Source organism: Schistocerca cancellata, chromosome 6 (genome assembly GCF_023864275.1).
Source record: "Schistocerca cancellata isolate TAMUIC-IGC-003103 chromosome 6, iqSchCanc2.1, whole genome shotgun sequence".
In the NCBI taxonomy this organism is placed as follows: domain Eukaryota; kingdom Metazoa; phylum Arthropoda; class Insecta; order Orthoptera; family Acrididae; genus Schistocerca; species Schistocerca cancellata.
Window position 1 is genome coordinate 169,036,372 of NC_064631.1, and position 26,083 is coordinate 169,062,454.

At 47.7% G+C, this 26,083-nt stretch overlaps 1 protein-coding gene across 1 annotated transcript in view; it reads left to right on the forward strand.

The window, feature by feature from the left end:
• The window catches only part of LOC126088227 (lachesin-like), a 580,958-nt gene that overhangs the window by 215,799 nt on the left and 339,076 nt on the right, over nt 1-26,083 (forward strand). The window lies entirely within an intron of this gene.

Genomic DNA, 26,083 nt, shown 5'->3' on the forward strand with positions numbered 1-26,083 from the left:
ACTGAAAGGCCACACACGAGCCATCAACCGCCGCACATGAACTTACTCTGCGCAGACGTTTAGAAAGAATTTAACCCAGTATATCTGTAATTGTACATCACCCCTATTACTTCTCTTATCGATCAAACTGCAATGAATAATTCTTGTAGAACAACTATTTACGCTAGTTCCCTACTGAGTTTGGCGATAACGTATGATTATTTTCAGTAGCTTAAGCTTGTGGATAAATACAGAAATTATCATTGCTGACTATTGAACTATCAGAAAACTCATCCACAGACTTTAATCAAATATAACTTCAATTTTGTGTTCCCATAGCTAGTATGTTAGAGACGTACTTTGGCCCGGAAGCGTAGATGACCGAGACATATGACTCAAGTGTTCCTCAGTTTTTATCACCTCATATCCCTGTTCTCGCAAATAATTTCGGATAGCATGTATTGAGAAATTTTTTTGGAAAGAGCTAACGTGTTGTACAGTTAGAGTACCATTATCACGTGAAATAAGAAACTACTCATCATGTCGTATAAAACTATATTACAGGTTTATACTGTTACTGTGATATCTAAAAAACACAGTTGTTTCTCCAATTTTGAAAATAATTCCGTGGAAAAAATTATCAGACCTGAACAGAGGTATCTATTACCTTAGATCATTACAAACGGGAAATTGACTCCCTTTAACCTGTATGGCACATATCATTGACACAAATATATTCTTGGAATTCTTTTAATCGTAAGAATCATACTTTTTTGTATTTCAGAAACGAGATCTATTAATTTGGTTGTTGCGATTCGTTTACACTGGTACTCTAATTTTGATGCATTAGGATAACAGGGTATGAAACATGAAGAGAATCTCGTACGTACTATCCCTTCGTCTCGGCGTAACAGGGAATGAACGCAGAAAATTAGTGTGGAGGAGGTGTCGCTTATTTATTACGGATACACGTGGTGCAACCACTTCTGCGGAATAATTTCGCTCTGCGAGAGTAATTCACGACCTCGCGCTATCGCTATCGCGTCGGGGATGATATGTTTGTTTTCGCCGCACTGAAGCGGGGGTCGCCGTATAGCGTTGCCAAAAAATGCCTTATAATTGCACCACGCGCGCTCATACGCCCAGACACGTACGCAGCGCCGCCGCTGCCTGTCTACGGGTTTGATATACTGCGTCGCCGGAGAGCAAAAAATGCGTTAGGCGAGGGAGCGCCTTCCAAATTGGCGATGTTATCTGCTGCTGATGAGACTCCTGGTGAGAATAAAATGGATTGCATGCCATTTCTCAGCTCAGCCGCGTGCTCGAATTTGTCATCCCATAAGAGGTGCCAGGCGAAGGTCGTGGTGATGAAGACAAAGGTTTCTTGTTGGGAAGGAATACGCCGCTAGATCCCCCCACACCTGTAACCGAGGGTTCCCAGAAACGCATAATGCTATGGCTTCATTTTGAACATTGTGTCCCAGTTCCGGTAGGACTAGTCGTGCGAAATTCCAAACTACAGTGCTATGTCGTGGCGAGTTGGGGTGATCCTTCAAGTTTCAACAGCAGCCGTGTAGAAGGTCAAAGAGCTTGCATCGTTGCAGCAGGGATCCCGGTCGCGAATGTTACAGTGCGTGTCCGACATTCGTTGGAAAATGACGGTGGAGCTGTGAGACAACATCAAGTTTTGTGTTGAGTTTGTGGGCAAGATTTCGCAGCATTTAAACCAAATACCGTCCGCCCCGGTAGTTGAGTGACCAGCACGACAGAATGTCAATCCTAAGCGCCCGGGTTCGACTCCCGGCTGGGTCACAGATTTTCTCCGCTCAGGGACTGGGTGTTGTGTTGTCCTAATCATCATCATTTCATCCCCATCGACGCGTCAGTCGCCGAAGTGGCGTCAAATCAAAAGACCTGCACCCGACGAACGGTCTACCCGACGGGAGGCTCTAGTCACACGGCATTTACATTTAACCCAAATACCTAGATACTCACCTCCACAATCACACTCCATCCCACGTAGTGAAGATAGCTTGCAAGCTTTTGGCCCGCAAACGGATCACAGTCCTGGACCAGCTATTGTATTCCTCGGATTTGGCCACAGATGACTTCTGCTTGTTCCCCAAATTGAAGGTGCCAATGAAAAGATACCGTTACGACTTGTACGGCAGTACCAAATGCAATTCCGAAATAGGGCTATGGTGTCTGTTTCAAAACACTTTAAAACGATTTCAGCTGCGAATTAATTCAGCAGGAGACTATTCTGAATAAATAGAGTGGTTTCGTTAACATAATTTATGACATATACACTCCGGGAAATTGAAATAGGAACACCGTGAATTCATTGTCCCAGGGAGGGGAAACTTTATTGACACATTCCTGGGGCCAGATACATCACATGATCACACTGACAGAACCACAGGCACATAGACACAGGCAACAGAGCATGCACAATGTCGGCACTAGTACAGTGTATATCCACCTTTCGCAGCAATGCAGGCTGCTATTCTCCCATGGAGACGATCGTAGAGATGCTGGATGTAGTCTTATGAAACGGCTTGTCATGCCATTTCCACCTGGCGCCTCTGTTGGACCAGCGTTCGTGCTGGACGTGCAGACCGCGTGAGACGACGCTTCATCCAGTCCCAAACATGCTCAATGGGGGACAGATCTGGAGATCTTGCTGGCCAGGGTAGTTGACTTACACCTTCTAGAGCACGTTGGGAGGCACAGCATACATGCGGACGTGCATTGTCCTGTTGGAACAGCAAGTTCCCTTGCCGGTCTAGGAATGGTAGAACGATGGGTTCGATGACGGTTTGGATGTACCGTGCACTACTCAGTGTCCCCTCGACGATCACCAGTTGTGTACGGCCAGTGTAGGAGATCGCTCCCCACACCATGATGCCAGGTGTTGGCCCTGTGTGCCTCGGTCGTATGCAGTCCTGATTGTGGCGCTCACCTGCACGGCGCCAAACACGCATACGACCATCATTGGCACCAAGGCAGAAGCGACTCTCATCGCTGAAGACGACACGTCTCCATTCGTCCCTCCATTCACGCCTGTCGCGACACCACTGGAGGCGGGCTGCACGATGTTGGGGCGTGAGCGGAAAACGGCCTAACGGTGTGCGGGACCGTAGCCCAGCTTCATGGAGACGGTTGCGAATGGTCCTCGCCGATACCCCAGGAGCAACAGTGTCCCTAATTTGCTGGGAAGTGGCGGTGCGGTCCCCTACGGCACTGCGTAGGATCCTACGGTCTTGGCGTGCATCCGTCGTCGCTGCGGTCCGGTCCCAGGTCGACGGGCACGTGCACCTTCCGCCGACCACTGGCGACAACATCGATGTACTGTGGAGACGTCACGCCCCACGTGTTGAGCAATTCGGCGGTACGTCCACCCGGCCTCCCGCATGCCTACTATACGCCCTCGCTCAAAGTCCGTCAACTGCACATACGGTTCACGTCCACGCTGTCGCGGCATGCTACCAGTGTTAAAGACTGCGATGGAGCTCCGTATGCCACGGCCAACTGGCTGACACTGACGGCGGCGGTGCACAAATGCTGCGCAGCTAGCGCCATTCGACGGCCAACACCGCGGTTCCTGGTGTGTCTGCTGTGCCGTGCGTGTGATCATTGCTTGTACAGCCCTCTCGCAGTGTCCGGAGCAAGTATGGTGGGTCTGACACACCGGTGTCAATGTGTTCTGTTTTCCATTTCCAGGAGTGTATATTCATAGCTACAGCCATAACGAAGCTGAGCACTGTTTATAAGTTACACAAAAAAATGGTCCAAATGGCTCTGAGCACTATAGGACTTAACATCTGAGGTCATCAGTCCCCTAGAACTTAGTACTACTTAAACCTAGCTAACCTAAAGACATCACACGCATCCACGCCCGAGGCAGGATTCGACCCTGCGCCCGTAGCAGTTCCGGGGTTCCAAACTGAAGCGCTTAGGACCGCTCGGCTACACCGGCCATCATGAGTTACACCATCACTTTCTGAACCAATCTTTCTTACACTAGCAGATTAGAATGTACATTTCCATGCCGTCATAATTGGTCTAGGTCCTGCCAGTAAATAAATATAGGGTATTACTCATAATAGGCGGAGAAGTCAGCTACTTTTCGATTACACTTACGCAACAAATTTTATTTATATATTTAACCTGCTCTGATTAGGACGAACAGACTATTACACTGGACCAGGGTTTTACACGTATTTCACATCATAGCTCCCTAATAAATAACACTTTTAGTTTGACAAATAGACTTAAAATGATTTAAGTGTCTACAGTGAGTGTGTGGGAGAAATAATATGAACTAATAAATTTAATACTGGTACGACTTGTGTTACTGCTGCTGTAACTAATACTGATAATAATAATAGTAATGATGACCATAATAAGAATACTGATAATGGGATATGTAAAAAGAATTTGTAGCTGCACAAAATACTTATAATACAGCGAGTTATTGGGAAAGGAAATTTAAGGACATGGCAGCAGCTAAGAATACTGTAAAATGAGGAAGATCTGGTTGGAAAGAAGGATGTACAATGTTAACGAGAGCATACAGTGCCAATGCTTTAGTAGATACATCTAACGCTGGAGGTGTTATTGCGATCTCTAATATAATTCGAGGAAGGACCGGAAAGATGGAGTAAGACATAAAGGATGTTACTCTGATGAGAATGGTTGTTTCTGCCATGTTGTTCAGACAAGAGCGTTAAGGTCGAGGGAGATATGCGGGACTGTGTACGTCGATGAGACAGTAGAAAAGACAGATGGTATGGAAATCTCAGCGCTTTTCTGCACGCAGCCAGGATAGCTGTGCGTATGATGGTGAAATGCGATCAAAGAGTCGAACATCACACTTATAATGTACACAGGCATTCGTAACCAGTTCTATGCGCCATGATATTTCCTTAGAGAGGCCTTGCTGGATAACATCGTTATAGTAAGTAATTCGAAGTTTAAGTGTTTGTAAAAGTTTCTTTTTCAGGTAGAGAGGGAAGAAAAAAAATGGCTCTGAGAACTATGAGACTTAACATCTCAGGTCATCAGTCCCCTAGAACTTAGGACTACTTAAACCTAACTAACCTAAGGACATCACACACATCCATGCCCGAGGCAGGATTCGAACCTGCGACCGTGGCGGTCACGCGGTTCCAGTCTGAAGCGACTAGAACCGCTCGGCCACCAGGGGCCGGCATAGAGGGAAGAGGTTTTTCTATTTTCGTAAGGCATTGAGAGATGCTGAGGTCTTTTTGCACATTCCAGTTACGTGTCCCATCAAATTTCGATTGTCGTCAGTTATTACTCCTAGGCTCTTTGTTGAACGAGAGAAGTTGATATTTGTCCTATTTAGGGCTAAAGATAACACGGATTCCAGATAATTTAGGCTAATGAGCCTAGAATGACCACCAGTACCGCCTGGGTTTCTGATAGGTTGAGCTTTAATCTTATATTCGGTGCCCCTCTTTTCTCGAAAGCGGGTTTTGCACTTCGATAGAGCTGTAGGTCATCAGCACACACGTGGTGTTTTGCAGTACGAGAAAACTGATGACAGATTATTGACATATACTGATCAGTCAGAACATTACGACAAAGTACCTAACCGCTGCTATGTCCACCTTTGGCATGGATAACAGGAATGACGCATCGTGGTATGGAATAAATGAGGCCTTTGGAGGTCGATGGAGGGAGTTGGCACCACATCTGCACTCACAGGTCAGCTAATTCTCGTAAATTCCAGGGAGGTGGGGGGAGGGGGTAGGGCGCGGAATATGAGCTCTGACACAATGTTCAAACTCTTTACAGATGTGTTCGATAGGGTTCAGATCTGGGGAGCCAGCACATCAATTGGAACTAACCACTGTGTTTCTCGAACCATTATCACACTTCCGCCCTTATACATGGCGCATTATCTTGTTGAAAAATGCCGCTGCCATCAGGAAACTTGATCGTCATCAAGGGGTGTACGTAGTCGGCAACCTGTGTACGATACTCCTTGGCCGTCATGGTGCCTTGCACGAGCTACACTGGGCCCACGGAATCATGCGTGAATGTTCCCCAGAGCATAATCGAGCTGCCGCCGTCTTGTCTCCGTCCCACAGCACAGGTTTCAAGTAACTGTTCCTCTGGAAGACGACGGATTCGCGCCCTGCCAACAGCATTGTAAACATATCGGGATTCGTCAGACCATGAAACGCTCTACCGTTAAGCCAAAGTCCAGTGTCGATGGTCACGTGCCCATTTTAGGCGTAGTTGCCATTGTTGCGTTGTTAACATTGGCACGTGAATGGTTCATCGGCAGCGGAGGTCCTGCGTTTGACTAGGCGCAAATTGACAAGTGTATAGCGCGTGTGGCACGACGCAACGCAGCGCGTTTTTGTAACATCACAGGTTCAAATGGGACTGCGCAAACTGCGACGCGACGCGACTGGGACGCGACACGCGCCTGCGCCAGGTCGCGCGGCGTTGTGGTTGAGGCACAGTTTCTCGCGCCGCGCGTCGGGCGTGCCTCGCTAGCAACGTGGGAAATTTGAGGCGGGGAGCGGAAAAGTAGCCCGGCCATATGCTCACATCGGAACGGCGCATATGAGCAGTGATAGTATTGCCCATACGATAAATTTTGCCTTACTGTGTACTAAATTTCATTGTCTTTGGGTAGTGTTTCGTTTTTCGCCATTTAAACGCTCCAGCTTCCTTCGTTAGTAAATTATACTTTTGTGTTATTTATATCTGTATAGTTTTGTTTTGTTTTTATTCTGCGAAGAAAAATACACACTTCAGTAACTGATGAGCCATTGGCCGCTGGAATTGTATGATATGCCTCTGCGATGTTTTCAGATCGCAAGAAGGGACAGAGGGTGCTGAATAAAAAAGCAAGGAATATTATAAAATCATGTGATTTAGAATCAAGGTAGGAAAGTAAAACAAGATTATCTTCTCGCTTCCTAGTATGCTGGGGTATCTGTACGGTCTGTTACAAAAATTTAGAAAGGGATAATCTCCACAGGTGTGATCCCTTTGTGCTCCTGGTAAAAAGAGTCCAAGATCTGAAGTATAGAAGTCTCACTGTGGTTACTCTGATATGGATGTAATAATGTAATACGACACACTGTACTACATGCATGTGAAAATCACATTTCCACTGCAAGCTAGAAACAGTCGAAAAGCGGTCACAAATAACAATGTTTTAATTGGTTTGCCGTGATGAGAAAAAGCATTTCAATTGTTGCACGCACTTTATCAGCATTAATAAACTAATTATAAAACAGGCTACACAAATGAAGAAAATGGTCAGTATTATTACGAAAGTAGGAAAATCATAAAAGAGTATTATGATTAGATATATTTAATTTGTTGAAATTTACTGCTGACAAACGCAGATCTACTTTCATGACAATATTTTTCGAACTCCAACTCACAAGGCACACATGGCTAGCTTGTGCTTTCCTGTCGCACGCATCATCCTTCTGTGCTGTCAGTACACTGACCATTGTGTTATGCGACAGATCAATTGTTTATTTTTCTCAATAACAACTATTTTATTCGCGATCACACATTGTTAGTTTGGCAACCCGTAGGCGAGTAACAAATATCTGGCATGTGCCTATCATACCGCCGGAAGAAACGCTCGTCATTATTTTAGTACTGCTCAGATCAAGAGAACGAATAAAATATTTTGGTCAGTTTCCATTCTAGCCGCTCAGTATTAAAAATACACTCCTGGAAATGGAAAAAAGAACACATTGACACCGGTGTGTCAGACCCCCCATACTTGCTCCGGACACTGCGAGAGGGCTGTACAAGCAATGATCACACGCACGGCACAGCGGACACACCAGTGTCTGCCAGTTTTCAGTGGCATACGGAGCTCCATCGCAGTCTTTAACACTGGTAGCATGCCGTGACAGCGTGGACGTGAACCGTATGTGCAGTTGACGGACTTTGAGCGAGGGCGTATAGTGGGCATGCGGGAGGCCGGGTGGACGTACCGCCGAATTGCTCAACACGTGGGGCGTGAGGTCTCCACAGTACATCAATGTTGTCGCCAGTGGTCGGCGGAAGGTGCACGTGCCTGGCGACCTGGGACCGGACCGCAGCGACGCACGGATGCACGCCAAGACTGTAGGATCCTAAGCAGTGCCGTAGGGGACAGCACCGCCACTTCCCAGCAAATTAGGGACACTGTTGCTCCTGGGGTATCGGCGAGGACCATTCGCAACCGTCTCCATGAAGCTGGGCTACGGTCCCGCACACCGTTAGGCTGTCTTCCGCTCACGCCCCAACATCGTGCAGCCCGCCTCCAGTGGTGTCGCGACAGGCGTGAATGGAGGGACGAATGGAGACGTGTCGTCTTCAGCGATGAGAGTCGCTTCTGCCTTGGTGCCAATGATGGTCGTATGCGTGTTTGGCGCCGTGCAGGTGAGCGCCACAATCAGGACAGCATACGACCGAGGCACACAGGGCCAACACCCGGCATCATGGTGTGGGGAGCGATCTCCTACACTGGCCGTACACCACTGGTGATCGTCGAGGGGACACTGAATAGTGCACGGTACATCCAAACCGTCATCGAACCCATCGTTCTACCATTCCTAGACCGGCAAGGGAACTTGCTGTTCCAACAGGACAATGCACGTCCGCATGTATCCCGTGCCACCCAACGTGCTCTAGAAGGTGTAAGTCAACTACCCTGGCCAGCAAGATCTCCGGATCTGTCCCCCATTGAGCATGTTTGGGACTGGATGAAGCGTCGTCTCACGCGGTCTGCACGTCCAGCACAAACGCTGGTCAAACTGAGGCGCCAGGTGGAAATGGCATGGCAAGCCGTTCCACAGGACTACATCCAGCATCTCTACGATCGTCTCCATGGGAGAATAGCAGCCTGCATTGCTGCGAAAGGTGGATATACACTGTAATAGTGCCGACATTGTGCATGCTCTGTTGCCTGTGTCTATGTGCCTGTGGTTCTGTCAGTGTGATCATGTGATGTATCTGACCCCAGGAACGTGTCAATAAAGTTTCCCCTCCCTGGGACAATGAATTCACGGTGTTCTTATTTCAATTTCCAGGAGTATACTATGGATTACGGGGATTCCACCAAAATTCCAACGGAACTGGCAATCTATTCATGTGTGAGTTAACCTTTTCTCATTTGAAGAAGCATCCGGTGAGTAACGGCCACATTTCTCTTGGTAACTGGTTTAATTGTACTTTCTTTGTCAGAGTGTTATTTGCCAAACTCATCGTCTCACAGCAGCTATTGAGACAAAATTCCGAAACACATTGCCTCATTAATCAAGTAATTGGCACTCACAGAGCTGAAAAACTTACTAAAAACCTCATAGTGTCGGTTTGCAGTAACATAAAAGAAGAAATTTCATTTTTATTTTCTTACTAGGGAGCTCTTGTTTCGCTAGCTGTCGATAACTCTTAAAAACTTATAGTCACTGGAGTGAAACAAACAAAAAGGGAAGTATAAGTTTTGATATATCGCCATAGATAAGGAAGTTCCGTGTGTTTAAGAATTAGCAAAACACTCTCCATCTTGTGTGCTATCATTCGCCAAACTTTCGTTTCGATGTCTCGAGCTATTAGGAGATATGAGAGATGTGAGTATTTCATTGTCGGCGGCGTGAGATCGAAAGTGAGTGCGCTACATGGGATCCATTTTCTCGAAATCGGAGGCAGATAGAGACCTCCTCCCAAGTCTAAACAAAAATTCAGCATGTTAGCTAAATTTCATAATGAGCAACATGTGGTGTAATACGCACCCAACGCAAAATCATAGCGACCCATAATTTTGGTTGCAAACTTTTTGAGTTTTGCATAGTGCCTTACTAAAATGTGCACATCACAATAAGAATGGTCATTAGCGAGGTGATGGACACTTTGTCACGAAGCTGACATATAACGCTGCAAGTAAGGCAAAAATCATATATTTTCAGTGGATAGTCTCTGTAAAATGACTTGAGAAAGACAACAGGTTGCACGCGCTTCGGTTCTGTCAGCGCACAGCGTCGCCAGTCGGCGCGTGCGAAGTATGGTGTACGCGTCGCAATATACGCTGCACCCGCGCGACTCGCGATGCACGTGCGTGTCGCGCTGTGGTGTCGTGTCACGTCACACGTGCTATACGCGTCTCTGTTAGCGCCTAGCCTTAGGAGTGTTCGGTGCACTGTGTATTCAGACACACTTGTACTCGGCTCAGCACTAAAGTCTGATGCTACTTCTGCCACAGTCCACCACCTGTCCTGTTCTACCAGTCTGCCCAGGCACGACGAGCTATATATATATAATAATGGGTAGCCGCCCAACCCACAACGTCAGGACGTGGTTTCTCCTTGGTTTCGCCACTTGTTGTAGACACCACCACAGCATTCCTCGAACACCTGACAAGTCATCCAGTTTTCGAAATGCTCGTGCCGAGCCTCCGGACCATCAAACCTGTTCTCGGTCAAATTCAGATAGATCGCGTGCCGCCCCCATTCTACGCACGAACAGCACGCTCACTGATACCACATGCAACGTGCGTGTGTGTAACTAGCTATCATTCCTCGCCAGGTGACCTGCTATCGCGTGGAAGGGGTTATATCGACAGTAGGTCGGTGATCATAATGGTCTGCCTGATTAGTGTACAATGAAAAGAAAAAAAAACACTGGAAACAATAACTACCTTAAAATAGGTGGGAATAACCCTCTGATACAGCTACATAAGACAAACTATAGAAAAAGCAGATACCTGGCTGATAATCATTTGATGAATAATAATTCATCGGTGAAGGAAGGGGCTTACTAAACACTCGTCCGACTAATTGAATAAATTAAAGGGGCAGAAAAGATAAAACGGTGGTTTCGTCAGGGGATCATTTAGTCGGCGCGAGATCATTTCAGAGGTGTTCAGCACACACTGTAGAGCTGTTCTCCATCACGATGACGTCTACTGGTGAAATGCCGGGGACTTGCATTTCGCGAAGAGTTATTCAACATATTGCTTCTTCCAATACAAGTTACATTAGAAGGCCACGACAAGGAAATCGGAAAAATTTGTGTTTTTACGGCGGTCGTTGCCGCAAATCATTCTTCCCACCCGCCTTGTCTCAAATGGAGCGGCGTCCAGAGTGATTTAGATGTAGATGTAGACGTCATTCTGTGAATTCCTAGACTTCACCCTCCTCCCTTGGCCGGCCGGAGTGGCCGTGCGGTTCTAGGCGCTACAGTCTGGAGTCGAGCGACCGCTACGGTCGCAGGTTCGAATCCTGCCTCGGGCATGGATGTGTGTGATGTCCTTAGGTTAGTTAGGTTTAAGTAGTTCTAAGTCTAGGGGACTGATGACCACAGAAGTTACGACCCATAGTGCTCAGAGCCATTTGAACCATCTCCTCCCTTGATCCCAGACATATAAACGTAGAATGGTTATGTTACAGGCACCACACGCATTGCCACGGGTAAGCTTCATGTTGGAAATTAAATTCTATTTATTCCCAATTTATTTATTTCAGCGGCGTTTATTGCTTTACATACACTCCTGGAAATGGAAAAAAGAACACATTGACAGCGGTGTGTCAGACCCACAATACTTGCTCCGGACACTGCGAGAGGGCTGTACAAGCAATGATCACACGTACGGCACAGCGGACACACCAGGAACCGCGGTGTTGGCCGTCGAATGGCGCTAGCTGTGCAGCATTTGTGCACCGCCGTCGTCAGTGTCAGCCAGTTTGCCGTGACATACGGAGCTCCATCGCAGTCTTTAACACTGGTAGCATGCCGCGACAGCGTGGACGTGAACTGTATGTGCAGTTGACGGACTTTGAGCGAGGGCGTACAGTGGGCATGCGGGAGGCCGGGTGGACGTAGCGCCGAATTGCTCAACACGTGGGGCGTGAGGTCTCCACAGTACATCGATGTTGTCGCCAGTGGTCGGCGAAAGGTGCACGTGCCCGTCGACCTGGGACCGGACCGCAGCGACGCACGGATGCACGCCAAGACCGTAGGATCCTACGCAGTGCCGTAGGGGACCGCACCGCCACTTCCCAGCAAATTAGGGACACTGTTGCTCCTGGGGTATCGGCGAGGACCATTCGCAACCGTCTCCATGAAGCTGGGCTACGGTCCCGCACACCGTTAGGCCGTCTTCCGCTCACGCCCCAACATCGTGCAGCCCGCCTCCAATGGTGTCGCGACAGGCGTGAATGGAAGGGCGAATGGAGACGTGTCGTCTTCAGCGATGAGAGTCGCTTCTGCCTTGGTGCCAATGATGGTCGTATGCGTGTTTGGCGCCGTGCAGGTGAGCGCCACAATCAGGACTGCATACGACCGAGGCACACAGGGCCAACACCCGGCATCATGGTGTGGGGAGCGATCTCCTACACTGGCCGTACACCAGTGGTGATCGTCGAGGGGACACTGAATAGTGCACGGTACATCCAAACCGTCATCGAACCCATCGTTCTACCATTCCTAGACCGGCAAGGGAACTTGCTGTTCCAACAGGACAATGCACGTCCGCATGTATCCTGTGCCACCCAACGTGCTCTAGAAGGTGTAAGTCAACTACCCTGGCCAGCAAGATCTCCGGATCTGTCCCCCATTGAGCATGTTTGGGACTGGATGAAGCGTCGTCTCACGCGGTCTGCCCCTCCAGCACGAACGCTGGTCCAACTGAGGCGCCAGGTGGAAATGGCATGGCAAGCCGTTCCACAGGACTACATCCAGCATCTCTACGATCGTCTCCATGGGAGAATAGCAGCCTGCATTGCTGCGAAGGGTGGATATACACTGTACTAGTGCCGACATTGTGCATGCTCTGTTGCCTGTGTCTATGTGCCTGTGGTGCTGTCAGTGTGATCATGTGATGTATCTGACCCCAGGAATGTGTCAATAAAGTTTCCCCTTCCTGGGACAATGAATTCACGGTGTTCTTATTTCAATTTCCAGGAGTGTAATTGATAGCTATTTAGAAAAAGTAAATGTCGACTTCCAGGTCTATATTAAAGAAATCGAAGTACGGAGATTGCCATACGAACGTAAGGTGGCTCATCCATTCATAAATAGGTGTGAGGTGTTGTCATTTATGTTGATTCATGGACGAGGCACATCATATTCCGGTGACAGATATACTGCGCACATTGACTGCCGGGTAATGTGCCTGAAGATGGAGCGTTTAATCATTGATATCTGTTGGATTTCAGACGAAAAGCAATAAATACACCTATCGAGATACATAAATAAAAATCAAATAAGTAGTAAGTACTGTCAGCCACGTGAGTGTTAGCAAAAAATGGTTCAAATAGCTCTCAGCACTATGGGACTCAACTTCTGAGGTCATTAGTCCCCTAGAACTTAGAACTAGTTAAACCTAACTAACCTAAGGACATCACATACATCTATGCCCGAGGCAGGATTCTTACCTGCGACCGTAGCGGTCTCGAGGTTCCAGAATGCGGCGCCTAGAACCGCACGGCCGCTTCAGCCGGCAGAGTGTTAGCAGCTGTCATCTCGACATGTTCCATCAGCATGGAAGATACAAGGATTTTTGTGTAGTTCAGTTTACTATAGTGCTTACCTGTCGATAATTTTACTATGTTTTCGGGCCAAAGAGACTTTTTGGTTCAAATGGCTCTGAGCACTATGGGATTCAACTGCTGTTGTCATAAGTCCCGTAGAACTTAGAACTACTTAAACCTAACTAACCTAAGGACATCACACACATCCATGCCCGAGGCACGATTCGACCTGCGACCGGAGCGGTCGCGCGGTTCCAGACAGTAGCGCCTAGAACCGCTCGTCTACTCCGGTCGGCAAATTGAAGTTCCGCCATTTCACTGCATAGTTCGTTTATTCTACTATACAATGACGATCTTGGCCTTCCATCGTTTCGAAACTCCACGAAGTTGTGCATGATCAGACTTCTAAACATTAGAACGTATTCACAAAGCGCCTGACAGAAATTAAACACACATATGTGACATACACTGTATAATTCTGCCTTATAGTGGTCACTAAAAACAATTGTTACGTGTGAGTAGTGGCAGTTGGACCTCCTCACGCCTTCCGCAAGGAGGGGAATTCGGTGAACTGTGGTGGCTAGGTTCTGCGGGGGGGGGGGGGGGGGGGGACACTGACCGCCGTTCTATTCTCGGTGCCAGCAAACGAAAGATTTTTTGAATCCATTTCATAACGCTGCATCGAATAAATTAGGTGCGTGTGTCTAGGGCATAAAGATAAATCAGCAATGGCAGGAAACACACACAACGAGGTGAATTTCAGAAAACAAAACTGTTATGCCCAGCTACTAACTACTGGGTGAGCATAATCAAATAATTGAGATACGGCATCATGACAACCATTTCCAACAGGGACGAGGGATACCAGCTAACTTCGAGATGGAACGCTGTAGTAACATGTATACGCAAGAACGCTCCCAGCAGTTGACTCTTCGCAAGTCTGAGCACTAAGAATCAAACTGCGGTCATTGCCCCCCACTACCACCTCGTCGCCGAACCACTCACCTTGTATAGGGGTGGGAAGAAACGTTCGCCCCTCAGGTGCAGTCTCGATGCTTAGGCACAATGCTAAAAGTGACACTCATCCAAACGTCGTGGATATTCGACGCAGACACCGAAATGGAAGCACGAGAAGATTTCATCAACTACGCATGTACGCTGGGAAAGTTTACAATTATCCACATTTTTGGAAAGTATGCAAAGAACCGTAATTTACTTGGGGTTCACACATAGTACCATACATGGTGTCCCGAACATTTTGGGTCTGCCGGCTGGAGTGGCCGAGCGGTTCTAGGCGCTACAGTCTGGAACCGCGCGACCGCTACGGTCGCAGGTTCGAATCCTGCCTCGGGCATGGATGTGTGTGATGACCTTAGGTTGGTTAGGTTTAAGTAGTTCTAAGTTCTAGGGGACTGATGACCTCAGAAGTTAAGTCCCATAGTGCTCAGAGCCATTTGAACCAACCATTTTGGGTCAAATTGAAACATATGGAAGAGGGACCACAACAGATTATATTGCGATAGGGGACAAATGGTCGGAAGTGCATATCTGTTGTTTTAATGACATACGCAGCGCACACCGCAGTATAACAAGATAGCTCCACGAGCATCTGATCAGCACATACTATCATAGGTGGACTGGAGGGGAGGTCTTGTGCCATGTTCAGCGCGGTCACCGGATCTCACACCTCAGGACTTTTTCTACTGGGGTTACGTCAAGACGTTGGTATACGCAATCCTCGTAGAAGCAAATGAGGAAATGCTTGACAGGGTCCAAGCTGACTGTCTCTTGGTACGAGAGACAACATGGATCTTTGAGAGAGAGGGGCCGAAGATCGTGTGCCGTTGCCATGCATTGAGACTGACATTACCCACTTCGAACAATTACTATGGGCTACGGTGTTGTTATGGAATGTACACTTCGTATGTCCGTAACTCAATGCATGTGCATTTCGACCATTGCTCCCTGTCTCAATATAATCTGTTCTTGTTCCACTCTCACTTGTTCCAGTTTGACTCAAAAGGTTTGAGGTAAGTTTCTTAGTAACTATACGATTTAAAGCGAGTAGTTCACGTCTCGGTTCTTCTAACCCCTGTGTTCATCTTCCCTTGAATTTCATCTCGTTTAATACTTACGAAAAAGTTTATTTGTTTTGCTATCTAACACCACATATAAAATATCCACAGCCATCTGATTCGTTGTAAGAGGAAAAGAGGAAGTAAGTAGTAGATCTCAGGGATATTTGTCAGTAATATGTCAACGGAAGACCGTTGCTCTGAAACTTAACCTCACACGCTGTAAAAATATTCTACATATTTGCTTACAATCAAGTGTACGCTATCCGATCAAAAGTATCCAGCAGATACTGTGGAATTCAACAAGGCCAGCACGAAAGGAGATGGTGATATTGTTTTGTCGTTAGGGAATCAGTATCAACCGAATGGGTCGGTCAGGGGAGTTGAGTGACTTCAAACACCGACTAATGCTTGGATACCACCTCAGCAACATAACCATCAGGGACACTACAGCCTTCTAAAGCTGCTCACTTCACTTGTTGTTAATATGACTGAGAAGCAGAAGGAAAAACCTCAAGCAGGTACACTATGATCAAGCAGATATTATATACTGACGCACAGGGACTGTCTTGCATTGCGGAGGGTGACTGCAGAACATCGTATGAAATAAGCGGACGGAACCACTCGTGAATTCCAAAATGCTACCAGCGGTCCAGCTAACAGAGCGACTGTCTGTATGGAGTTAAAATGAATGGGATACGGTGGTAGAGCAGCTCGTCATAAGCCACACTTTTCTAAAGTAAATGATAAGCAACAATTCAGGTGGTGTAAAGAGAGGTGGCAATGGACAATGGTTGACTGGAAACGAGGGATTTGTAGTGATGAATCGCGCTATTCCCTCTTCTGTCCAACAGAACTGGAGAATGCCTGGGTAAAGTTACCTGCTGTCATGTGTTGTGCCAACGCTGGAATACAGAGGTGGTTATATTACGGTAGGGGGGTCATTTTCGTTGTTAGGTTATGGTACTCTTATTGTGCTTAAGGAACCGCTGAATGTGGGAGGATATCAACACGTTTCGCAGCATTGTGCACGGTGTCCAGTAGAGGAACCCGGAGTCAATGACTGACTTTATAATCATCGTTTGTGAACAGTAATAAACCTTAAATGAACTGGACCGCCAAGAGTCCAGATCAGAATCCAATGGAGCACCTTTGGGATGAGCTTGAACGTCGACGTCGGTCCAGACTACAGCTACTGACTTCACTACCGTCTGAGATTTCGGCTGTTGAGAATGAATGGTTTAATTTATCTGCTTTCCCGCCGGCCAGACTGGCCGTGCGGTTCTAGGCGGCCGGCCGCGGTCGTCTCGCGGTTCTAGGCGCGCAGTCCGGAACCGCGCGACTGCTACGGTCGCAGGTTCGAATCCTGCCTCGGGCATGGATGTGTGTGATGTCCTAAGGTTAGTTAGGTTTAAGTAGTTCTAAGTTCTAGGGGACTAATGACCACAGCTGTTAAGTCCCATAGTGCTCAGAGCCATTTGAACCATTTTTTTGGTTCTAGGCGCTACAGTCCGGAACCGCGCGACTGCTACGGTCGCAGGTTCGAATCCTGCCTCGGGCATGGATGTGTGTGATGTCCTTAGGTTAGTTAGGTTTAATTAGTTCTAAGTTATAGGCGACTGATGACATCAGAAGTTAAGTCACATAGTGCTCAGAGCCATTTGAACCATCTGCTTTCCCGGCCTGGTTTGTGAACATCAGCCAACAGACAAATAATACTCGATAATGATAATAGTATGTGATCAGAGTATACATTTTTAATTATGCTTCTGGGAAACCGTAGTCTGGTCAGAAGAGTCCTGACTTCGGTTAGTAAGACTTGCTGGTAGGGTTCGAATGTAGCACAGTTGGACTCAAGTTGTCAAGAAGGCACTGTGCAAGCTGGGGTGGCTCCATAGTGGTGTGGGCTGTGTTTACGTGGTATGGATTGGGTCCTCTGGTCCAACTGAACCGATCATTGACTGTAAATGCTTATGTTAGGATATTTAGAGACCGTTTGCAGCGATTCACGGTCATCATGTTCCCAAACAACGATGGGATTTTTATGAATGACAATGCACCATGTCACCAGGCCACTGTTGTTCACGATTGGTTTGATGAATATTGTGATCAATTCGAGCGCATGATGTAACCACCCACAGCGCCCAACAAGAATCCATCGAACTTTTACTGGACATAATCGAGACCTGATTAGTGCACAAAATACTGCACGGGCTAAACCAATGCAATTATGGACGGCTTTAAATGCAGAATGGATCAGTATTTCTGCAGTTGACTTCCAACGTCTTATTAAGCCCATGTCACGTCGAGTTGCTGTACTAGACCGGAATACAGGAGATATCCCACACCTGTTGTAAGTAGGCTGTTTAGGTTTTTATATTGATAACGCCACGTAGCGCTCTGTATAAAAATCAGTGGCTGTGCTGTGTGCAGTATGGTGGGTCTGACACACCGGTGTCAATGTGTTCTTTTTTCCATTTCCAGGAGTGTATATATATATATATATATATATATATATATATATATATATATATATATACACATTTCCAGGAGTATATATATATATATATATATATATATATATATATATATATATACTCCTGGAAATGGAAAAAAGAACACATTGACACCGGTGTGTCAGACCCACCATACTTGCTCCGGACACTGCGAGATGGCTGTACAAGCAATGATCACACGCACGGCACAGCGGACACACCAGGAACCGCGGTGTTGGCCGTCGAATGGCGCTAGCTGCGCAGCATTTGTGCACCGCCGCCGTCAGTGTCAGCCAGTTTGCCGTGGCATACGGAGCTCCATCGCAGTCTTTAACACTGGTAGCATGCCGCGACAGCGTGGACGTGAACCGTATGTGCAGTTGACGGAATTTGAGCGAGGGCGTATAGTGGGCATGCGGGAGGCCGGGTGGACGTACCGCCGAATTGCTCAACTCGTGGGGCGTGAGGTCTCCACAGTACATTGATGTTGTCGCCAGTGGTCGGCGGAAGGTGCACGTGCCCGTCGACCTGGGACCGGACCGCAGCGACAAACGGATGCACGCCAAGACCGTAGGATCCTACGCAGTGCCGTAGGGGATCGCACCGCCACTTCCCAGCAAATTAGGGACACTGTTGTTCCTGGGGTATCGGCGAGGACCATTCGCAACCGTCTCCATGAAGCTGGGCTACGGTCCCGCACACCGTTAGGCCGTCTTCCGCTCACGCCCCAACATCGTGCAGCCCGCCTCCAGTGGTGTCGCGACAGGCGTGAATGGAGGGACGAATGGAGACGTGTCGTCTTCAGCGATGAGAGTCGCTTCTGCCTTGGTGCCAATGATGGTCGTATGCGTGTTTGGCGCCGTGCAGGTGAGCGCCACAATCAGGACTGCATACGACCGAGGCATACAGGGCCAACACCCGGCATCATGGTGTGGGGAGCGATCTCCTACACTGGCCGTACACCACTGGTGATCGTCGAGGGGACACTGAATAGTGCACGGTACATCCAAACCGTCATCGAACCCATCGTTCTACCATTCCTAGACCGGCAAGGGAACTTGCTGTTCCAACAGCACAATGCACGTCCGCATGTATCCCGTGCCACCCAACGTGCTCTAGAAGGTGTAAGTCAACTACCCTGGCCAGCAAGATCTCCGGATCTGTCCCCCATTGAGCACGTTTGGGACTGGATGAAGCGTCGTCTCACGCGGTCTGCACGTCCAGCACGAACGCTGGTCCAACTGAGGCGCCAGGTGGAAATGGCATGGCAAGCCGTTCCACAGGACTACATCCAGCATCTCTACGATCGTCTCCATGGGAGAATAGCAGCCTGCATTGCTGCGAAAGGTGGATATACACTGTACTAGTGCCGACATTGTGCATGCTCTGTTGCCTGTGTCTATGTGCCTGTGGTTCTGTCAGTGTGATCATGTGATGTATCTGACCCCAGAAATGTGTCAATAAAGTTTCCCCTTCCTGGGACAATGAATTCACGGTGTTCTTATTTCAATTTCCAGGAGTATATATATATATATATATATATATATATATATATATATATATATATATATATAAAAGACTTTTGAACACTATTAAGGTAAATACATTGTTTGTTCTTTATCATAATCTTTCATTAGCTAGCTACGCTTATCACTAGTTAGTCCCTTCTGTAGTTTGAATCTTTTATTTAACTGGCAGTAGTGGCGGTCGCTGTGTTGCAGTAGTTCGAATAACGAAGATTTTTGTGAGGTAATTGATAGATGAAAGGTATAGGCTAATGTTAGACAGGGCCATTGAAAGTCAGATTGCGTTGTTCTAAAAAATATTGTGTGTCAGTTTAGTCTTGACCAGAATAGGGAAAGAGCGAAATGTCTGAGTACGTTGAGTTGGGCTCAGCTGTTTGAATATCAAATAATGTAAGAGGTTTATCAGCACAGTAATCCATTTATTTTTCTAAGGAGACGTTTCACTGTTGTCATCATATTCTGTCATACATGGTGGCCTTGGCAGGATGCGTATCAGATTAGCTTGGAGGGAAACGCATTTCCCGACGAGTTTTTGGGATGCAAGCGACTTTCTCCCTCTGCTCCTGCACGGGGCGGTGGTACAGGGACGCCGCTCAGCCGTCGGCGCCCGCTCGCCCCTGAGACCGGGTCCCGGCTTTTACCGCGGTGCACTCCGGCTGCGGCTAATTGCGCGGTAATTTAACGACCGCCCTCGGGGCGGCGCGCTCGCGAAAGCACAAACACCGGCCCACTCACACGGCGCCGAAGTGCGCGCCGGCGCCCCCGTGATTCGCAGCACTCTGGCGCTCTAGCGCGTCCGGCTCCCCCCTCTCTCCCGGCCCTTCCGTGCTGAGCGGAGTGGAGTGGAGGCGCCGCGACGCCACCGACGCCGACGTCGACGCCGCGGCTCGGCTCGGCGGCCGCGTTATCTCGCTAATGGGTTATGGCAGTTGGCAACTTGCGTTAGCCGCAGCCGGCGCCTTATCGCGCTGGCTGTGGCAGTAGCTGCAACCAGCTAGCTATCCTCCACCCCCAACCCCCTCCCTCGTCCTCCCCCGCCGCTCCCCACGCCTCACACGGGGCTGGCAGTGTGCCCCGCATCCTGGCTATTCCTATACCTCATTGCTTGCGCCTTCGCCCTCCACACGTCTTCACACATACACTCGGGGATCAGTGCAGAGCGATCACAACACAAGGTCAAAGCCGCACGGGGTGTCCGGACTAAAAAAAAAAAAAAAAAAAATTCTTTATTAACCATCAAATAATAATTATACATACAACCCACCTCCTTACTTGATTAGTGGGTCTTATTTGCTACTGTTAGTTACAATTGCAGCTAATTCTATTTTATATTTAGTTGTGAGCTACAGCTAGGTTAATTTTAATTTAAATGGGCAGTTATATAGTTTATGCTAATCTCTAAGTTTTTGTCTAACCTACATTCTACTTCCTGCAGCGTCACAGGTGTGTCAGCAATGTACAAACCTACTATATTGCCTTGCCCATCGAGCTAATCCCGATGGGCGTGCCCCTGACACTGGGCTGGCCAGGTCGTAAATCGCTGCAGGATTCTAAAATCTAAGTTTCTAATCTAATTCCTACTAACTAATTCTAAATCTACGTCATCTTCAGTGTATTGTCAATTTCGGGTTTTTGTCATATTCCCCACCCCCCCTAATCCAGCGCGTGGCGGATTCCAGACTAAAAGTCGGCCTATCCCCGCGCAGGCGGAATGGGAGTAGGGAGCAATGGTCATGATCGATGCTATTTAATCTTGTTCCCTCATGTATTCCCTTAACACCTTCTGTGATACCTCGTTGGCAAGCTTATTTATAATATGGAAGGTGTCCTCCTGTCTTATTAGGTTATAGGTGTCATGATTAGGTAGTTGGTCCCGTAATGTAGAGGCAACATCATTGAAGAGGGGGCACTCGTAAATCACATGATCGGGAGTGCCCTCCGGTTCACCACATTCACACGCAGGTGTGGCCCTTTTCCCAAACCGGCATAGGTATGCCGGGTAGGGTCCATGTCCAGTGAGAAAATGGATTAGCCCCCTGGTAGGTTCAAAGTGTTTCATTTTGAGCCGTTCCCTAATACTTGGTATCAAGTCATGTGTCCTCCTCCCTGTTTCATCCGTATCCCAAAGTTCTTGCCATAATTGTACTCCTCTTTGCCGAATTTCTCCCTTGTCCCTTGCCCTAACACCTAAGATCTCCTCTATTTTTGTTATATTTTCCTTTTTGATCCAGAACAATGCAGCTTGCTCCCTAATTTTAATGTCCAGGGGGCAAAGCCCCATTAGGACTAGTAGTGCTCCCCCTGGTGTTGTTCTATAAGCACCTACCGATCTCAAAATCATGCTCCTTTGAACCCTTCTCACTGTCATGGCGGGCACCACCCTCGTGAGCCTGTGTGCCCAGATTCCCGAACCGTAACCAACTATCGATGTTAATATACTGTTGTGGTAGAGTTTGATCAGATGTGATGGAAGGTGAAATCTTCTGTGTCCTATTGATATGAGGTTATTTAGCGTTTGTAATGCTTTCTGGGTTACGGTTTCAATGTGCTTTCCAAAGTTCCACTTCTCATCAATGATGATGCCCAGATATCGTGCGTCACGTCTCCAAAGAACCGGCGAGCGGTTTATTCTTACAGTTGGGTTGCGGATTAGTTGTCCCTTCAATAGTAAGTAGGTGGACTTGCTTGGTGACACCGTCATTTTGGTGTTTTGGCACCATTGTTGTAACTTGTTTAAAGCACTCTCTATTTTAGGTTCGATGTCTTCGCGGCTACGGCCGCCGACCAGCAGGAGGAGGTCATCCGCATAGGCTATCACCTCTAGCACTTCTTCACTTTGTTGTAGTGTGTCTAATAAGGGCTCCATGTGGATGTCCCAAAATAGGGGCCCTAACACGGAACCCTGAGGACATCCTTTAGTTATAGCTTTTCCAATTCTCTTGCTAGAGGATGATAGCCAGACCTCCCGTTCCTCACAATAGCTCCTCAGACAACCATATAGCGGCCCTGGACACTCCTTCTCCCGCAGGCAGCAGAAGAGCGAAGGCCACCACAGGTTGTCGAAGGCGCCACTGATGTCAACCATAATGCCCACCACATACTTGTGTGGGGTAGAGCCACAGACCTCAGCAGCCAGGGCGATCGCATCAGATGTTGATCGCCCAGGCCTGAAGCCGAATTGTCTGTCACTCACCCCACGCAGCATTCTATGTGCAGCCAGTCTGTCAGCAAGTAGCTTTTCTAATATTTTTCCTAGTATATTGATTAGGCAAATTGGTCTATAAGATTTTACGTTTGTAGGATCTTTGTCTGGTCCTTTCCGGATGATGACCACGTTTGCAGACTTCCACACCCTTGGAATTTTCTGCTGTACCAGACACTCATTATATAAGTGAGTGAGTGGTGCAGTTAGCTGGGGAGCTAGGAACTGCACCACCTCAGCTACAATGCCATCTGGCCCGGGAGCTTTGCCTCTTTTAAGTGATTTTATGTGGGCAGCCACCTCTTCCTCCGAGAAAGGGTAGACTGCCGTATTGTTAATGTATTCATTTAGATTGTCTTGTCTTAGTTGTTGTTGCTGTACAGATTCTCCATCCGCGCTATCGTCAGGCAGCAGGGACCGGAGGAGGACCTCAGCAGTTTCCTGCCAAGATTCCGTCATCCTGTCCCCATGCCTGACTGTTGTTAATTCCAGAGGAGAGCGGATCTTTTCTCGTACTAATTTATACGGTGTACCCCAGGGGTCCAATGCCAATTGGCTCTGGACGAAATTCTCCCAGCTTTGTATCCTAACAGCCTGGAGTTCTTTCTGAAAACGAAGTTTAGCTTCCCGATATTGCATCAGCCATCTCTGCCGTTCTGGCCAGACAGCACTGCGCTGGTAATACCTTCTCAGCCTTCTAACAGACCGGCGCATATTCTCTAATTCGGGCGACCATGGTGATGGAGAGGCTGCAATGGCCTTCCTCCTGGTTGGTACGGCAGCTTTCACCGCACTGGTTATAGCGTTAGTCAGTTCATTCGCTCGGTCGTTTACGTCAATGTCAAGGTCTACTTCACCCTCCGGCAAGGCAGGAATGACGCACTCCCTGGCTAGTCGTTCCCAATCAGCCCTTCTGTAATTAAACTGCATCTCCCACCCCGTGGCCCAGCAAGATCCCCTTCCACCTACAATGAACGTAATTAAATTATGATCGCTTGTAGTAGCGTTTTCTTCCACTTTCCACTCTTGTATCATATTAATTGCATTGGGGGTGGCTAAGGTTATATCAATATTCGTACCCGGTCCTCCTCCTGCCGCATAGGTTGGAGGATTACCAGGTTGATTGGCTATTACTAGCTGTGATGCCATAATAAAGTCCTCTACTTTCTCTCCATTGGTGTCCCTTGTGCCGCTGTGCCACAGGGGGGATTTTGCATTTATGTCAGCCGTGATTATCATCCTTCGTCCCCGCAACGCCGTGGTTACTGTTGTCAGATGGTCGAGATGCGTTTCAATGTTATCTCCGTACTGAAAGTACATGTTGATCAATACGATCGATTCACGGGGAGATAACAGCTCCACGACGTTGCAGTGACTATTAGTGTACTGTGATAAGGTGGTCACTTTCAGGGCTTTGTTTGTAATAATTATTGCCGCTTTTGGATTGTCTCCTTGGCTGATTATCTGCCATGTGGCGGCTGTAAATGTAATCTTTCCGTCCAGGGAGTACGGCTCCTGTAGACAGAGCACATCTAGCCTCCTCTCCTCCACTTCCCTTCGCAGCTCCTGCATTACAAGTCGACTGTTGTGTGTGTTAAGTTGGCCAATAGTGATTTTCGTCATCTATGGAAAGTATGTATGTATGTGATCGTCCGGCCAAGTCTTATTCCAGTCATACGTGATTCGTCCATTAGCCAAAACTGACTGTTCGTAAATGTCGTTTAAGTCAAACTTTTCTCCACGTCTCTCGAAAACTTTCTTGAGTAAGTCTCGCAGGGCTCCGAAGTCAGTGGGGAGATTCACTGACTTAAGCTGTATTCTATCTACAGCCTCCATTACCGAGAAGGTGACTCTTCTTCCATATTCATGCCCTACACGGACCACATGTCGTAAGGCAGTGGTCAAGGTAGCCGGCTGCTCCAATCTCGCCAATTGCATGGTGAATTCTAAGTTAGGATAGATCCGAACCGGATCTATTGGTGGTAGTTTAACCACTGGGGTTTCTAGAGAGCTTGTTATTGTGCTCTCTTGCACAGGCTTTTCTATTTTCTGATTACTTTCTTTTGCTGAGACCTCAGGCCCAGGATGCCTTTGCCGGTGCAGATGTTTAATCGGCTTCACTTCCCTGCTAAGAGAGGAGGGAGTATCCATGGGAATAGTTTCTGTCTGAAAGCATTTATCTATTTTTGGTGGATCTGTTTGGATGTTTTTATCAGCTGTTTCTGGTGGATTTGTTTGGATGCTTTTATCGACTCTTTCAGGTATTGGGTCCCTTAAGAAGGATTTTATAAATTCTTTGAATTTACTTGCCCTAATGGCATCCCTCCTCCTCTTGCTAGGGGATTTCCTCTTTGGCATCCTGTTCTGTTTAGCGTACTCAGCCATAATCAGTTCGAGATATAAGTCTTTGCTCTAACATGCGATATGTAGGGCAATTCCGTCCTGAGGCTCCGCAGCTTTTCTTCCCTCGTCTTTTACAAGGAATGCATACGCTTGCAGCTTTGCATTCTTTACGTGTGTGACCATCTTCACCGCACCTGGAGCAGGCCGACCCCCTGGTACAATGCCTCAGAATATGGTCCAGGTCTCCACAATTGTGGCAACGAGGTACCACTAGGTAATCCCTAATATTGATGGCATGGAAGCCAATGTATAGTCTGCCCATTGTCATGATTTGCTTCCACATTGGTGCAGTTACCTCTGCGACGTGATGGACAACATCACGATCACGAGGTCCCGTTTTAAATCTTAACTTGAAAGAGTCCTTGAATTCGTTTTCAGCCATTTGATCAAAATTTTGGTCTTTTATGCTTTTGTACAATTCTTCATTCGTCATCGTCGATGGTACATCGTACAATATGACTAGTGGGTTTCTTTTTCTCGGTGGTTCACACTTGACCACCGAGTTAAGTTTGGGATTCTTTAACAATTTCTCCTTGTCTTCCTCTGTAGCTACCTCCACTATTACTGAATTCCTACTGGGTTTTACCTTATTTATTCTGATTTTGTCTTTCGCCGGGTCAATACTTTTAGTTAACAGTTCTTGTATCTTTTTAACACTGGTGTCCTGTCCCGGTAAAGTTCTTAGAAAGACCGCCGTGTCTGACCGCTTGGTCACCTTGGCGATCGTTTCTTTCGTGGTTGGCTTTGGTGGCGCTTGCGCAACCACCCCAGCCCAGGTTTTTGTCGGTTGCCTTCTCAGACGGTCGTTTTCTTTTTCCAACTCTTCTACGCGGCCTTCGAGCTTGGCGTGGGCTATGGCCCATACAGCCAGCTCATTCTT